Raw genomic sequence first — 16,207 nt, 5'->3', positions numbered from 1 at the left:
AGTTGAACAATTTGCTGAATTTCTAAAATGTTGGCAAGTGTCACCTATATTGTTTACATAACATGCGATTTATGATGTAATCTGAATCTATTTTGTAGAGCAGGCACTGAAATTTTCTTTATGACTACTATATCTTAGTCATTTTGGAGTGAATAGCAAAATTATATTTTGCTAACCAGGTGGAATTTAGGTATTGTGGTTACAGATCACACATGATCATCCATTTCTGATATCTTTGGTGATCATTTATGAGAGTTCAAAGAGTAGATAGAGACTCTCAGGATTTGTCTAGTATTTCACTTGAATGGAAGACACAATTGTCCAGTAATACTAAGCAGTGGAGTACCTATTCAGACTTTTATGATCTTCCAGGAAGATCTTTTAATCCCCTAATTATGAAATTCAGATATTAGCAGTTTTCCTTTTGAAACTGTAAGTATTGTGAGGATAATAACCTTATCCTTATAGGTACGAAATACTCACCTTTTTGCCATTAGGTTAAACAGTCCCAGTGATAAGAGCCTTTTTTCATGGCCCTTTCAACACTTTCAGTTACTTTTTATTCTTTCTCTGGTCCTATTCAGTTGCTCTATGATTATATGCTCATTGAACAAAAGTTTTTGAAAACCTGCTATTGGCCCAAATATTCTTCTGGGTACTGAGTTATAACAGGGAATAAGAAAATGTATGTCTTAATTGCTCTTGTATTCTAAATTGTCTGGAAGACAGATAATGACAACAGTAAATCCTTTATAAAAACTTATGTGGATCAAATATGTCAAAAATGTGGAAGAAAAAAGACCAGTTTTAAACATGGTTGCTCATGACTCTGTATCAATAACATATAGTGAAAACGATTTCAAAATAATATTTCTCTTAAGATAACTATTTAAGAATGTAGCCAATTTTTGTCCCATAGTTCTTCTAGTTATCAGGACAAAATTCTAAAATTAAATTTATACACTAAAATAACGCATGTCATTTTAGTAGAAATAACATATGCCAGATTTTTGCTTATAATTAAGTTTCTCTCATTAATAAAATAGTATTTTTACATTAACTTCTGAACTCAGATTACTTTACATCAGTATATTCATGTTTTTATATATACCATAAAAGTCTTTTTAATGTGCCATGTTTTAAAAATCTAAAATCTCTCTCAAAAAATTCAAGAGACTGTTTCCAATACTGGCCGAAATTTTTATTGCATTATCTCCTATGATATAATAAAAAATATCTCTTATCCTTGTAATTCAGCTATTATGTGGTTTACCAACCACATTCTGCTCTACAACCCACTGATCCACCCACTTTTTCATTTTCTGTCTTCTTAATTATACTCAAGCTAAGATTTCATGGTCTCTGTTAAATACTTCTTCCTTGCAAATGTCCCTCACCTCTCCTCTAAAATAGGCAGATTTCAAGAATTAAGTTCTACTGCCATAAGGCATTCCTCATGTGTAATAATACTAGCTATGTACCATCATCGTGAGAATTGAGAATATAATGTTAATAATGTTCTCAAAATATGTTCTAACCTCCACTTAGCTTTATATTTTTTGTAACTCTTAACCACTCTTTGCAGTTGTGTTATTAATTTGTCCCTCAACAATGTAAACTCCACGAGGAGAACAGCTTTGCTTTGCTTCTTCCTGTATCCTCGTACCCGGAACAATGCCTGGCACATAACACACCCTGTCCTGCTCACCAGGAAAAGCCCACGACCTTCATTAAGCCTAAGTCTTTCTTCCCTGTCTCTATATTTGCACCAAAGTAGCTCATTTGTGTGTGTTGGGTGGCAGGGGGTGGTGGTGTCCCTTAACGACAGTGGCTGGTGTCATCTAAAGTCATGACCAGAAACCTGCTGTTGGAACTCATTTCAACTCAGCAGTGTTATAAGTTTTCCCTTGCAATTTCAGTTTTTTTAAATTTCTGATATTTGTTCCCATCTTCTCTCAAACCTCCACAATCTTCCCGTTCCCCTTACTCATGACCATAATGATAACCATGGTCCAAGACACAGTTATACAGAAGTTTCCATAGCCACCCACCATGGTGCCTACAAACCTGGCTGAGAAACTGAAGCTTCATCCCAACGTCTTGGGGGACAGAGGCTTAAAGCTTTAAGAGCAATTACACTGGCATCTATGCGGAAGGGGTAAAGGTGGCAGGTGGAACTCGGAGGCAGGAGACCACTTGTGAAATCGTTATGGTGCACTGCTGGAGAAGCAAGGCCCTGTTCTAAGGACGTAGTGGTGGTTCTGAGGAGAGGATAGATCGGAGGGATAATAATAATGTAGAATAGAAGTTTCTTGGTGATCAGATGGGCGTCAAGGTGATGGATAGATGTCCAGATTTCAGGTTTGATTGACTTGGGTAAGTGGTGGTGCTAACCACTGGGATAGAGAATGTAAATAGGGGGAAAGATTTGAGTCGGTATACACACAGGTGGATGTTCCCAATGAGCAAGTGGAGACATGCATTAGACATGGAACAGAGGTCCAAGATGGAGGATTGTACATCTTATAAGCAACATGCTTAATGAGTCAAAGTGGTCATCTAGACAAATAAGAAAAATAAACCCAGGGATGAAATTCTGGAGGAGAATAACATTTACAGGATGGACAGAGGAAGAGAAACCCCCATAGGTGTCAGTTAGATAGGTAGTAAAAAAACGAGAGGCAGTTGTATGTAATAGAAGCAGAGTTAGGAAGAGTTTCAGAAAGGAGGCAATGGTCATAGTGGTACTTGTCCCTAGATGGAATGTTTTTTTTTTTTTTTGATTGTCATGTGCAAAAATCGATTTTCTAAGCTTTTAACATTTAAGAAAAGTGAGAAAGTAGAAGGGGACAACTCTGCCACAACTATAACTGATGCATAAGTGTTTGACTTAACTGTTTAATCAAAGTCACTATAATTTAGCTTATCTCTAATCTGTGCAAGATATGTGGTGATTTTATTTTTGTGCATATATTATGAAGAAAACTAATCGGTTATCTCCTGATGGTGATGGAGCATTTATTTGTAGTTTTCATTAAATTTTGTTTTGTAGCTCTTACTTTTTTAAGTAGCAGAAAACAGGAAGAAAGATGAGATAAATGAGATCACCAGAGGACTCCATGCATGGCTAATATTTCTCTCAGAACTCAGCACACTCTTTACTTTTTATTTTTCCTGATTCTTTTTGAACTCAAGTTGTATTTTGGACAAAGTGTCCATGTGAAAATCACATTGCTGATCTCAGATATAGCAGATTGCCTTTGTGTGTGTGTCTGCATGTGTGAGGTTGGTGGGAAAGAAAAAGAAGCCTAGCTTTCTGTCATTGGCCTGCACAGCCTTTTTGCTCATGCCATACATTTTGATAAGGGTATAATTTAAAACTTAAGCTAAACTTTTTTGTTGTCAAATGGCAATTTTTTTAAAAAAGGTATTTTCTATTCATGCTAGTAAATGAAATAAAGTCTCTATTGTGATTTTATAAATAAGAAATGGCTAAAAAGGATTTCATTAGCTTCACTCTCCATTTCCTTACCCCATCTTTTCCCAAACATTTCTTTCTTAAGTGAAGCATAGTAAACTATAGCTAAACTAGAGGAATAGATCCAAGATGAAAATACATAAATCTGTAATCACATTCGTATAATAAAAGGGTGTTGAAATCTCAACTCTTAAATAAATGACCTTTAGTTTTGGTAACTCTATGCTTGAGAATGAAGGGCTGGTGAAAGCAGTGGGTATTAACTGTACCAGGGACCGAGGATTCTGCTAGAATATCTTCTATCAGTACCAGTTGGTGCACTGTAATCAGTGCTCCATATTCAAGAGTGAGCATTTTTGGTATGTTATGTTTTCTTTTTCTGAAAATATAATGAGAATTTTTTTCAGTGATGATAAAAATATAAGGTGAATTTGTTTTGTGAAGTACTCCTTTATTGACTTTAAAATTGAAAACTAAACAATTGTCTTTTAAGCAAACAACTTTTATTTGTTATTGGTATAATAACAATAATAATATTATGGTTAGTTAAGAGTTAGCCAAAGCTCTTTTATACTCCACATTATTTTAGTCATAACTCTTTAGGACAGTCTGAACAGCCGTCATTGTCACATTTTACAATAAGGAAACAGAGGCTCAGAGGGTTTGATACTTGACTAAAATCACATAATAGATGACAAAGTCGTGCTGGAGCTGTAATATAGTTAGGAACTCAGGTGGTGAAAGAGGCAGTTGTGTAAGATGATTGAAACCCTAATGCAGATGAAACCCATGTAAGATATTCAATTAAACTCAAAAGTCACCAATACCAGAACTGGAAAACAGGAACACTTTTTGAATTCGTGCAATGTGCATGCTGACACCATGCACCAGACGGACAAAGCTCTTTCTCTTGGCACAGTGATAAATGATGATTTCATTTTGGTTTCCATTGTGTGCTTCTGGTCACCCTTAACATGTGGGACACATGTATTAGAAGCGATTCTTCTGAAAAGAATAGGCTTTGTCACCACTTCTCTTTGAAGGTAAGATTTCCAACAGCCACGGTCATTCATTCTGTAACTGTTGATGAGAAATGAGCAAAGAGCCTCTGAGGAGTGGCTGGAATCTATTACATAACATACATGAGGGTCGCTGACAACTGCCTCCTGCTTGTTTCTGTCTGGATGTTCCCACTGACACCCCAGGCTAAACACCTCTGTAATGTGCTCCATGCTGTATCCTCAGCACCCAGTACCAATAGGCTCCAAATAAATATTTATTTCATAGATGAATAAATGAAGGGACGACTGTCAATTCAACTTAAGCCCCTCAGATCCTCTGTCCATGCTGTGTTCCCTGCCATTGTGACATCACCAGTATGGTTGTCTAGGACAGGGCCTTTGGCCTCATTGTTTATTTTTTAATGAATAAGTGAAAGAAAGAAATAATATTTAAATAATACATCTATTATAAAATTCTTACGATTACTTTCCTCTATTTTAACCAATGTTATATTTCATTTCTATCCTTCCAGAGAAAATTTGTGCACATAAGCATATTTATATGCATATATACATTTATATTTATATATATTTTGCTGGTGAATACACACTCTATGTATTGGTTTTTTTCCTACTTTTTCATGTGTACTATGAAATATTTTATAATGTTTCATATTTTTATAAGTATACAACATATATTATAAAACACAAAAATAACATAATTATATATACAACATAAATCTATACATATACAACATATAATTTTGCATGTTTTATATTTTATGTATAACAGGAAAATAAACATTTTATTATTCTTTATACTTTCCCTGTTTGTTGTAATTATGTTCTATGACGTTGCCGCAAACATTGAATCAGTGAATATTGTACCTTTGCTCCTAGGAGAAAATAAAAGGTTAGGTTTCTTCAAGCCTCTGTTTTGCTCTAGTTTTCATAATTTGATTAGTATGCTTTCTTGTTTTATGTATGTTAATGCTTGAAGATACCTTATTTAATTAATGTACATTGTTGATTCGTTAACATTAAACTCACAGTCAGCAGCTCTGTAATTCACACCTGGACAAAGCGTATCTCACACATGCGTCTTCTGCCTGAAGCCTTCCTGTGCTTGTGAACACTGGACAGCCCTGCAGCACTATGCTGGGGGCCATTTTGGAAATTTTTTTTAAAAGCACAAACTCGCTAAAAAGAGGTGACACAATAGACTGTGAAAAGCACAATTATTTACAGTATGAGAGCTGAAACAAGAAGTTAGAGCCTTGCCTTATTTAACGTCAGCTGAAAATGATAGTTCGTCAGGCACTCACATTTTCCACTGCTTCTCACGTTTGATGACTACAAATGCATCATAAGTTTTGATTTTGGAATTAAAATAAATGTTAATGAGTAGGTAAATTTAAAAATACAGAATCTTTGAATAATGAGGATCAAATTATACTCAAAAGACATATATATGTTATATATAACATAAATAAGGTTATATATATATACACACACATATTACAACCTAAATGAGATCTAAAGAATTATAACGAAATGAGCAATAGAGAATAAAACTTGATCAGTATGTTCAACCATTCTGTTTTTCCTTCCCCCATCTCAGGCCTGTGTTCTTCAGACGTGACCACTAATCCACATTTCAATTTTATCCTTTTCACACTTTCTCTTTTTAAAAAAAAAAAAATTATTACACCTACATGTCATCCCCCCAACCCTTTGGCAGCTGTCAGCTTGTTCTCTATATCTATGGATCTGTTTCTGTTTTGTTTTTTTCATTTGTTTTGTTGTTTTGGATTTCACATAGAAGTGAAAATATATGAATTTTATCTTTCTCTGTCTGACTTATTTCCCTTAAGGTAATACACTGTAGGTCCTCCATGTAGTCACAAATGGCAAGATTTTATTCTTTTTAATTGCTGAGTAGTATTCTATCACACACACACACACACACACACACACACACACACACACCTCACATCTTCTTTATCTGTTAATCTATAGATGGACATCTAAATTCCTTCCATATCTTGGCTATTGTAAATAATGCTACAATAAACACAGGACTACATATGTCATTTTCATATTTGTGGGTCTTTTAAATGAAATTTATTGGGGTAACACTGGTTAATAAAATTATATAGATTTCAAGAGTACAATTTGATATTACATCATCTGTGTTGCATTGTCCGTTTACCACCCAAAGTTAAATCTCTTTCCATCACATATATTTGACCCCCTTTACTGTTATGGACCCCCATTTTCCCTCTAGTAACCACTAAACTGTTGTCTGTGTCAACAGGTTTTTGTTTGTCTTGTTCATTTATTGCTTTCAGTTTTATATCCTACTTTATATCATACAAGTGAAATCATATGGTTCTCAACTTTTTCTGCCTGAGGTATGTTGTGTAGCATCACGATAATCTTGATATCCATCCATTTTGTAGCAAATGGCAGTATTTCATCTTTTCTTATGGCTGAGTAATATCCATCGTATATGTGTACCAGAGCTTCTTTCTTGAAGGACACTTCAGTTGTTTCCATGGCTTGGCCACTATGAATAATGTTGCAGTGAACATTGGGGTGCATATGTCTTTACAGATAAATGTTTTCAAATTTGGGGGGTCAATATCTGGAAGAGGAATTGCTGGGCCATATGGTAATTCTATTCTTAATTTTTTGAGGAATCACAATACATTTTCTTCTGATAAATAACTGGAACTGAAGTTTCACGATTGTATGGCAGCTCAGCTTTTCTTTTGGGGGAAAGCACCGTACTGTTTTTCATAGTGGCTGCACCAGTTTGCATCCCACCCACAGCATAGGAGGGTTTTATTTTCTCCACATCTTCACTGCTACTTGTTATTTGTTAATGTTGGGAGAAACGATTCTGACAGATGCGAGGTGATATCTCATTGTGCTTTTAATTTGCATTTTCTTGATTACTTATGAGAAGTGGCACATTTTCATATGTTTATTGTTTCCTTTTCCATGAATTACCTTTTTGAGAGTTTTGACTATTTTGGTTCAATATTTCTATGTAGTAATTTTTATCAACCATTTTCTTTTTTTAAAGATGTTTTATTAAAATATAGCTAACATACAATATTATATTAGTTTCAGATGTACACCGTAGTTACTCTACATTTATATACCTAAAGTGACCACCAGGATAAGTCCAGCAACCATCAGACACCATACAGTGCTATGACAATATTATTGACCATATTCCCTATGCTATATATTATATTCCCATAACTTATTGGTTTTATACCTGGAAATTTTAACCTCTTATTCCCCTTCACCTTTTTCCCCCTTTAAAAAAATTTTTTAATTACAATTGATATTTAATATTATTTTATATTAGTTTTGGGTGTACATCACAGTGGCTAGACATTTATATAACTTACGAAATGATCCCCCTACTAGTCTTGTACCCACCTGGCACTGTACGTAGTTATGATCATATTATTGACTATATTTCCTATGCTTGACTTGATATCCACGTGAGTATTTTGTAACTACCAATTTGTACCTCTTAACCCTTTCCCCTTTTTAAACCCACTCCCTAACCTACCTCTCATCTGGCAACCATCAACTTGTTCCCAGCATCTTTGAGTCTGTTTCTGTTTTGTTTGTTTGTTTACATCAAACTAAAATTTCATGCACAGCATAGGAAACCATCAACAAAACAGAAAGACAACATACGGAGTGAGAGAAGCTATTTGCCAATGATTCATTCAATAAGGTGTTAATATCCAAAATCTATAAAGAACTCATGTAACTTAACAACAACAAAAAAAACCCCTGACAATCCAATTTTAAAAATGGGCAGAGGACCTAACTAGTTTTTTTTTTTTCCAAAGAATACATACAGATGGCCAATAGACATATGAAAAAATGCTCGATGTCATTAATCTTTAGAGAAATGTAAATTAAAACCACAATAAGATATCATCTTGCACCTGTCAGAATGGCATCTTCAATAAATCAACAAACAACTGTTGGTGATGATGTGGAAAAAAGGGAACTCTCCTACACTGCTGGTGGGATTGCAAATTTGTGCAGCCACTGTGGACAACAGTATGAGGGTTCCTCAAAAACTTAAAAATAAAACTAGCTTTTGACTCAGCAGTTCCACTCCTGGATATTTATTTGAAGAAATGCAAAACCCTAATTCGAAAAGATATACGTACCCCTAACTTCATTGGTATTTATCTGAAGAAATCCAAAACACCAATTCGAAAAGATATGTGCATCCCTCCTGTTTATTGCAGCACTATTTATAATAGCTAAGATATGGAAGCCATCTAAATGCCCATCAATAGATGATTGGATAAAGAAATTATGGTGCATGTATACAATGGAATATTACTTGGCCATAAAAAAAAGAATGAAATCTTACCACTTGCGATAACATGGATGGACCTAGACGGTATTATACTAAGTGAAATAAATCAAACAGAAAGACAAATGTCAACCTTTTTCTTGATGGTAATTTTTTTTTGCCTTTTTAAAGAAATATTTTCCTGCAAGTTTATAAAGATATCGTCCCACATTTTCCTGTGAAAAGTCATAGTTTTGCTTTTACATTTAATCCTTCCATTTGATTTTATGTATGTATATAATCAATTTTTATGTATAGTCTACAAAAATTAATTTTTTAAATGTAGATAGTGTGTTTTAGTTTTTTAGCACCATGTAATGAATATTGCTATCCTTTCTCTTCTAAAATGCAATCTCTATCATTTATACAATTTCTATATAGATGTGTATGGTTTTCATGGATTTTCTCTGTTCTATTGCATTGACCTATTTTTATTATTTATCTTCAGAACAAAATCTGTCATTGTCTTATTTAATGTAGTCTCCTAATAAGTCCTGAAATGTTCCAAGATTAGATTCCTACCTCCTATAGGAGAGTTATGCCTCTTCTTGGTAATTTATTATTTTATATTTAACTTGTTATTCTGTATTCTAATTTCGTTTGTCTATTAAATTTATTGCGGTGACATTGGTTAATAAAATTATGTAGGTGTCAAGTGCATAATTCAATAATACACCATCTCTATATTGCATTGTGTGTTCACCACCCGAAGTCAAATCTCCTTCCATCACTATATATCTATATTCTAATTTTAGAATTGAGTCATCAAGTTATACCAAAAAATATCTATTAGGATTTCGATATAATTACTTAGAGTCTATAGATCAACATGAATGAGGAGAATTAATATTTTATGATCCTAAAGCTTTCTGTATATGTATATGAGAAAGCATTTATTTATGTCTTCTTTAATGTCTATCTGAAAAGTTCATAATTTTTTATTGAGATCTTCACAGGTTTTTCTATAGTTATATTCCTAAGGACCTTATTTTTTACTCTAATACATTTTGTGAATTATGTTTACTGTTACTATTTGAAGATATATAAAATTCAAATAACTATATAAATGTGATACATCTTAGAAACTTGCTGAATTCTCTTATTAATATAGTAATTAGTGAATTTTTATAGTTTTTTTCTGTAGCCATCACTTCAAATAATTAGTGTTTTCTTAGTTTCTTTTTTTTTCATTTTTTTTGCTGTTGTTTTTGTTTTTGTTTTTTGGGTATTACACTGGCTGCTACATATGGACAGGGAGCATAAAATGTTCTACTGCAAAGAAATGTGATTGGAAGAACAGAAAATTTTTTTGGCCACCTTTGTAAACAAGTTACTATAAATTGATTGAAGGTTTTCTCCTCATTCAGTTTTTCCCTCTTCTATTTTGTAAATAATTAAATTCTGTATCTTTGTTTTTTTAATGTATACCTCAACACAATTCTTTAACAAGGTTTCAAACAGTAGAGGTCCTTAGAATACTATAACTCTGACCTCACCTATTTATACTTATATGCCATTGTTTTCCAGTGTTTTTGTATCATCTTAAATTTTTTATAACCAATATTATTTTCTTCACTCACCATACCTTCATATTATGTCTTCCTTCCAACATGATTTTCCTTTCTGAAGTAAAGTTTCTGGGTGTGAGGTGAAACTGGATTGAAAACTCTTTTTTTATCTGTGTGCAAATGTACATCACACTTGTTTTTGGAGAGGTAGGTTTGCTAATTATTAAATTCTGGTTGCAAGTAAATTCCGTTCAGCCGTCTGGAAGCCTTGGCTTCTCCCCTTCCCTCATTGCCTTGGCAACTGCTTTCATCCCCTTTTCGTTTGTTTCTAAAGTAAATTTTCTTTTAGGCTTTTAGATTTTTCTATTTCTGTATCTATTTGTTTGACTAAACATCAGGGGGCACTGCCAACTAAGAACTATTTTAAAATTGATTCTTGACTTGCATTTTAGGGTCACACATTGTGGAGTGAGGCTTGGTGCAGTGTAGTTTGTCCACTTGGGGTTATGGATTTAACTGATGAGATAGACACATTTTCTCAGCGTCTCCTTTACTGGGGTCATGCTTTTCTCAAATCCCTCTTCATTGAGAGAGTGTCTCTTTGGGTACCTTGGAGGATTCTGGGCCTGTTCAGATTTTTTACTGTGTGGCCTTTCAAACTACAGTTCTGGGCTGCTAGATGGAATGATGCCCCCACGGCAGTGCCCGCTTGAACTTCTTTGGAGTCTTGCTCCTGTTTATTTTCGTAGCCTCTGAGAATTTTCTTTATTTTTCTAGCCAACTCAGCCATGCATTCGATTTTATTTTAATCCATTACTTGTATACACTTTGTTATAAAACTTTTTGATGTCTAGTTCTGAGTATGGTTGGGAATAGAGGACTATTTTGGATTTTTTTTTTCAATTAAAATACCTTTGAGATAATTTCGTATCAGTATAGTCTTCTTAATGACTTTGTAGTATTGTATTATAAAAATACACCAAAACTTTTTTGCTTCCTTATTTACATATATACCTTCTGTCCTACATCATTGATTATAGAAGAAAAAAATGCAGAGAATAAATATGTACATTTCTCATAGTGCATACTTGTATGATACATATATATCTAAATGTTGAACTACTGGTTCAAAATTAATATCAGCTTTATTTTTTTATTTTTATTTATTTATTTATTTCAATTACAGTCGACATTCAATATTATTTTGTATTAGTTTCAGGCATACAGCGTAGTGGTTAGACATTTATATAATTTACATGACCTTGTTCTTTTCCCATATACTCCTCCCAGATTTGCCTCTCTCATCTGTATGATCACTACTAAATTCTGTGGATTTCTGCAGTCATGTCAGCTACCCTCTTATCGCATGCACTCTATCCTGGCCCAGAATAATCTCTTACTTTTATTTTGCTAATCTCTTTCTAACAGGTCTCATTTTTCCTATTAATGTCATTCTGTTATAGTACAATTGCCAGTTCACCTCACAATAACCTGCAGTCTTCCGGAAAAGACTGAATTATACTCAGTATCATAATTGTTAAGTATATGAATGCTCATTGTAATTTAGGTATACCTAAATTATATGTAATACATTTTAAAATATGTCAAATAAATGCAATATTTTAAGTGTTCCCTATTAAATATTAAAAATATTCCTCCATGATAGATAATAAGCTATTATCTGCGTATTTTTTTTTACAATTAAGCCTCAGTTTTCCTTTCTTAGATCCCAGACACCTCATAGGATCCCTCATGGAGATGAATCCTGGCCAGATTGTTCTTGTAGCAGAATACCAAATACATTTATTAATTGCTAATGTAACACTTTTTAGTTATTGGAAGAAAGATCATCTGGAAACTGAATTTCTGACTGCTATTTTTAAATTTTTAAACCGTTTTTTATTAAAGCATTTATAGTATAATGGAACCAAGGGATCTTTTCTGTAGTTATTTAGGAAATATCAACATGTGTATTCCGAAAGAAATGCTCAGAACTTAATAGATTTGACCATTTAGAATTAGTTTCCTGGTTAACATTTAAGATCTCTCAGTCTGTTAACTTTCTGCCTGGCTGACGTTCTTACTGGGTATTACTTGGGCATTAGAGACATTAGAATTGAAGGAGTATGTCCATGTAGGATATCTCTGATTACCTGTTTCTACTATGAAGGTAAGCAACCTTCACAAGGCCTTGATCCATGGCAATAGTAGTGTCTAGATAGAATTACCTTTCTCTCCATCGTAAATTAATAATATGTTAATGTGAGATATTGATAACGCATGTTGACCTATGAGAGAAGTCATCCAATCTAGATGGCGAACGGTACCATCTTGTGCTAAATCCATAGATTCACTAGCTTTTAGGAGCCCTGTTTTGATGATAGTTTATTAGGTATTAGTTGGATTCTTCAATTTTAAAGAATAATTATTGATGTCTGTCGTAGGATAGAGAAGGTTTGGTAAAAGCAAGTATTTTTCCTGTTTTTGCCTGAGTAACTTTCTTTAAGATATCTTATTGTGTAACTGTAGGTGCCCAATCTTTGAGCATTTGATTGCTTGAAATTTTTTAGTTATTTATTTTTCCTCCATTTTTGAAAGATATTTTCATTGGATATAGAATTACCAGTTGACAGGGTTTTTGTTTTTGTTTTTCTATCCACACTTTAAGATATTTTTTCCTTGTCTCCTACTATACAGTTTCTGATGAGAGATATGTTCATTTCCTATTGTTTCTGTAACAAATTGCCACAACCTTGTTGGTTTAAAACAACACAGATGTTTAAATCTAACAATTTAAGAAGGTTAGGAAGTCAGAAACACCCAAAAAGATCTCGCTGGGCTAAAATTATGGTGTCAGCAGGGCTTCACTTCCTTTGAAGACTCTAGGGCAGAACCCATTTCTTTTCCTTTTTCAGGTTCTAGAGGTTGTCCAAAGTCCTTGAGTCAGGGCCTCCTTGCATCTTCAAAATCAACAATGACTAATAGAATCTTTCTCATACTATATCATTTTGATACTGACTTTTTTGCTTCCCTCTCTCACTTATGAGAATACTGTGATTGCTTTGGGTCAACATAGATAGTACAGGATTACTGTTTTGTCTCAAGTTCAGCTGATTTAGCAACACTAATTCCATATGCAACCTTTATTCCTCCTTGCCCTGTAACATAGCCTATTTACAGATTCTGAGAATTAGGACATGAACATCTTTGAAAGGCCATTATTCTGCCTAGCACAAAACCTTTGGTAATTTTTATTTTTTTCTAGTTATAAAATATGTCCCCCCCCATATACATACACACATACACAAACCTATGGCTATGTTAAAAATTTTGTCTTTATTACTGGTTTTTAATATTTCGATTATAATGTACATTGGTGTATGTGTATATATGCGTGCGCACGCGTATATTTATCTTGCTTGGAATTAACTGATTCTTATATCTGGGAATTTATAACTTTTGTCAGATTTAGAAAATACTTGGCCATTATGCCTTCATTTTTTTTTTTTTTTTTTTGCCCCGTCTCTTCTAATTTTTTCTAATACTCCAATTACACATAGAGCGAACCATTTACTGTTGTCCCAACACCATCCAGGCTTGGTTCATTTTTTAAGTCTTTTCCTTTGTGTTCTTCAGTTGGAATATTCCTGTTATTATGTGTTCAAGTTCATAGTTCTTGATTTCTGAAATGTTTCATCTCATTTTCACATGAATTTTTATTTTCACTTCAAGAGAATTTTTTATTTCAAATACTATATTTTTTATTCCTACAAGTTTTACTTGGTTCTTTTTAAAAAATTTATCAGTGCAACATTGGTTAATAAAATATTTAGGTTTCAATTACCTAATCCAATAATATATCATCTGTATATTGCATTGTGTGTTCATCACCCAAAGTTAAATGTCCTTCTGTCACCATGTATTTTATTCCCTTTTCCCTCATCTACCTCCTTTCCTCCCCCCTTTAGTGATTTAGTAATCACTAAACCATTGTCTGAATCTATGAGATTTTGTTTATCTGTCTTGTTCATTTGTTGCTTTCAGTTTCACAACTCACATACAAGTGAAATCATATGGTTCTCAGTTTTTTTCTGACTTATTTACTTAGCATAATAATCTGACGATCCATCTATGTTTTTGCAAATGACAGTATTTTATCTTTTCTTATGGCTGAGTAATATTACATTGTATATATGTACCACATCTTCTTTATCCAATCATTTATTGAAGGGCACTTTGGTTGTTTCCATGTCTTGGCCACCGTGAATAATGCTGCAGTTAACATCGGGGTGTATATATCTTTATAGATAAATGTTTTCACATTTTTGGGGTTGATACCCAGAAGAGGAGTCATATGGTAATTCTAGTCTTAATTTTGGGGGGATTTTCATAGTGTTTCCCATAGTAGCTGTACCAATTTACATTCGCAGCAGCAGTATATGAGGGTTCCTTTTTCCTCACAACCTCTCCAACACTTGTTATTACTTGTCTTGTTGATGATAGCCATTCTAAAGGGGCCAATACATCAAGAAGAGAACACTTATCTATATATATGATCCCACTCAAGGAGCACCAAAATATATAAAGCAACAACTAATAGAACTAAAGGAAGAAACTGACTAAAATATAATTATAGTAGGGGACCTAAATACCCTATCGACAGCCATGGATATATCATCCAAACAAAAAATGTATAAGGAAATATCAATCTTAAATGGCATAATAGACCAACTGGACATAATTGACATTACAGAACCTTTTATCCCAAAACACCAAATTATACATACATCTTTCTGTAGTGCACATAGAACATTCCCAAGATTTTTAATTTTTTATCCTCTCTTGTTATGTGCTGCTTGTTTTTGTCCTCCCAGAATTTCTGTATTGAAACCATAACCCCCAATGTGATGGTGTTAGAAGGTGGGGCCTTTGGGAGGTGATTAGGTCACTGGGTGGATCCTTCACGATGAAATTGGTGCCCTTACCTAAGGAGACACAAGGGAGTTGGCCTCTTTCTCTTCTTTTTACCATTTGAGAATACTATCAGAAGTTAGCCATCTGCAAACCAAGAAGAAGGCTCTCACCAGATCCCTACAATGTTGGCACCTTGATTTCAGACTTCCAACCTCCAGAACTGTGAGAAATGAGTATTTATTATTTAAGCCACCCCATTTATGCTATTTTGTTATAGAACCTTGAGCAGACTGACATCCATTTTTCTTTTCATTATGTTCATGTTTCTTGTTTTTTTTTTTTTTTTAAAGTATTTGAACATGGTTATAATAGCTGCTTTAGTTTTAATGTTCTTATTTGCTAGTTCATCTCTTGTAATTCCTGGATCTCTTTCTATTCACTTATTTGTCTTCTGCTAATTAATTATATTTTCCAGATATTTGGTTGGCCTATTTTTTTTTAATTGGTACATGGACATCATGCTTTAATTATTCTTTAACAGAAGAGTAGTTTTTTATTTTTTATATATTTTTTATCTTTCAGTTACAGTTGACATATTAGTTTCAAGTGTACAACATAGTGATTAGACAGTTATACAACATATGAAGTGATCACCCCAGTAATTCTAGTACCTGTCTGAGATCATATAATTACTACAGTATTATTGACTATGTTCCTTATGGTATAATTTACATCTCCAAGACTATTTTGTAACACTAATTTGTATTTCTTACCCTTGCCCTTCTTCACCCGGTCCCTTAACCCCCTCCCATCTGGCTACCATCAAAATGTTCTCTATATCTGTGAGTTTCTTTTTGTTTGTTTGTTTGTTTTGTCCTTTAGATTCCACATGTAAGTGAAATCA

The 16,207-nt window shown here is 33.5% G+C and overlaps 1 protein-coding gene across 5 annotated transcripts in view; it reads left to right on the top strand.

The window, feature by feature from the left end:
* The window catches only part of FMN2 (formin 2), a 371,091-nt gene that overhangs the window by 270,373 nt on the left and 84,511 nt on the right, over positions 1–16,207 (top strand). The gene's annotated exons all lie outside the window — the stretch shown is intronic.

This window comes from Rousettus aegyptiacus, unplaced genomic scaffold (genome assembly GCF_014176215.1).
Source record: "Rousettus aegyptiacus isolate mRouAeg1 unplaced genomic scaffold, mRouAeg1.p scaffold_m13_p_18, whole genome shotgun sequence".
Taxonomy (NCBI): Eukaryota; Metazoa; Chordata; class Mammalia; order Chiroptera; family Pteropodidae; genus Rousettus; species Rousettus aegyptiacus.
The sequence above is the reverse complement of the archived record's forward strand: the minus strand, read 5'-3'. Positions and strand labels throughout refer to the sequence as shown.